We start from the raw sequence: 2,731 nt of genomic DNA, 5'->3' as shown, positions 1-2,731 counted from the left end.
CAGGTACACATGATCCAGTATAGAGAAGGACGGGTACACATGGTCCAGTATAGAGGACAGGTACACGTGGTCCAGTATAGAGGACAGCTACACATGGTCCAGTATAGAGGAGGACAGGTACACATGGTCCAGTATAGAGAACAGGTACACATTGTCCAGTATAGAGGACAGGTACACAGGGTCCAGTATAGAGGACAGTTACACATGGTCCAGTATAGAGGACATGTACACATGGTCCAGTATAGAGGACAGGTACACATGGTCCAGTATAGAGGACAGGTACATATGGTCCAGTATAAAGGACAGGTACACATGGTCCAGTATAGAGAACAGGTACACATGGTCCAGTATAGAGGACAGGTACACATGGTCCAGTATAGAGGAGGACAGGTACACATGGTCCAGTATAGAGGACAGGTACACGTGGTCCAGTATAGAGGCCAGGGACACATGGTCCAGTATAGAGGACAGGTACACATGGTCCAGTATAGAGGAGAACAGGTACACATGGTCCAATATAGAGGACACGTACACATGGTCCAGTATAGAGGACAGGTACACATGGTCCAGTATAGAGGAGGACAGGTACACATGGTCCAGTATAGAGAACAGGTACACATGGTCCAGTATAGAGGACAGGTACACATGGTCCAGTATAGAGGAGGACAGGTACACATGGTCCAGTATAGAGGAAGACAGGTACACATGGTCCAGTATAGAGAACATGTACACATGGTCCAGTATAGAGGAGAACAGGTACACATGGTCCAGTATAGAGAAGGACAGGTACACATGGTCCAGTATAGAGGACAGGTACATGTGGTCCAGTATAGAGGACAGGTACACATGGTCCAGTATAGAGGAGGACAGGTACACATGGTCCAGTATAGAGAACAGGTACACATTGTCCAGTTTAGAGGAGAACAGGTGCACATGGTCCAGTATAGAGGAGGACAGGTACACATGGTCCAGTATAAAGGACAGGTACACATGGTCCAGTATAGAGGACAGGTACACATGGTCCAGTATAGAGAACAGGTACACATGGTCCAGTATAGAGGACAGGTACACATGGTCCAGTATAGAGGAGGACAGGTACACATGGTCCAGTATAGAGGGCAGGTACACGTGGTCCAGTATAGAGGCCAGGTACACATGGTCCAGTATAGAGGACAGGTACACATGGTCCAGTATAGAGGAGGACAGGTACACACGGTCCAGTATAGAGAACAGGTACACATGGTCCAGTATAGAGGACAGGTACACATGGTCCAGTATAGAGGGGGACAGGTACACATGGTCCAGTATAGAGGGAGACAGGTACACATGGTCCAGTATAGAGAACATGTACACATGGTCCAGTATAGAGGAGAACAGGTACACATGGTCCAGTATAGAGAAGGACAGGTACACATGGTCCAGTATAGAGAACAGGTACACATTGTCCAGTATAGAGGACAGGTACACAAGGTCCAGTATAGAGGACAGTTACACATGGTCCAGTATAGAGGACAGGTACACGTGGTCCAGTATAGAGGACAGGTACACATGGTCCAGTATAGAGGAGGACAGGTACACATGGTCCAGTATAGAGAACAGGTACACATTGTCCAGTATAGAGGACAGGTACACAAGGTCCAGTATAGAGGACAGTTACACATGGTCCAGTATAGAGGACATGTACACATGGTCCAGTATAGAGGACAGGTACACATGGTCCAGTATAGAGGACAGGTACATATGGTCCAGTATAAAGGACAGGTACACATGGTCCAGTATAGAGGACAGGTACACATGGTCCAGTATAGAGGACAGGTACATATGGTCCAGTATAAAGGACAGGTACACATGGTCCAGTATAGAGAACAGGTACACATGGTCCAGTATAGAGGACAGGTACACATGGTCCAGTATAGAGGAGGACAGGTACACATGGTCCAGTATAGAGGACAGGTACACATGGTCCAGTACAGAGGATAGGTACACATGGTCCAGTATAGAGGAGGACAGGTACACATGGTCCAGTATAGAGAACAGGTACACATTGTCCAGTATAGAGGAGAACAGGTTCACATGGTCCAGTATAGAGGAGGACAGGTACACATGGTCCAGTATAAAGGACAGGTACACATGGTCCAGTATAGAGGACAGGTACACATGGTCCAGTATAGAGGACAGGTACACATGGTCCAGTATAGAGGACAGGTACACATGGTCCAGTATAGAGGACATGTACACATGGTCCAGTATAGAGGACAGGTACACATGGTCCAGTATAGAGGACAGGTACATATGGTCCAGTATAAAGGACAGGTACACATGGTCCAGTATAGAGAACAGGTACACATGGTCCAGTATAGAGGACAGGTACACATGGTCCAGTATAGAGGAGGACAGGTACACATGGTCCAGTATAGAGGACAGGTACACGTGGTCCAGTATAGAGGCCAGGTACACATGGTCCAGTATTGAGGACAGGTACACATGGTCCAGTATAGAGGAGAACAGGTACACATGGTCCAATATAGAGGACAGGTACACATGGTCCAGTATAGAGGACAGGTACACATGGTCCAGTATAGAGAACAGGTACACATGGTCCAGTATAGAGGACAGGTACACATGGTCCAGTATAGAGGGGGACAGGTACACATGGTCCAGTATAGAGGACAGGTACACGTGGTCCAGTATAGAGGCCAGGTACACATGGTCCAGTATAGAGGACAGGTAC

The sequence above is a fragment of the Notolepis coatsorum genome (genome assembly GCF_963971535.1).
Source record: "Notolepis coatsorum genome assembly, chromosome: 5".
NCBI classification, from domain to species: domain Eukaryota; kingdom Metazoa; phylum Chordata; class Actinopteri; order Aulopiformes; family Paralepididae; genus Notolepis; species Notolepis coatsorum.
The sequence above is the reverse complement of the archived record's forward strand: the minus strand, read 5'-3'. Positions refer to the sequence as shown.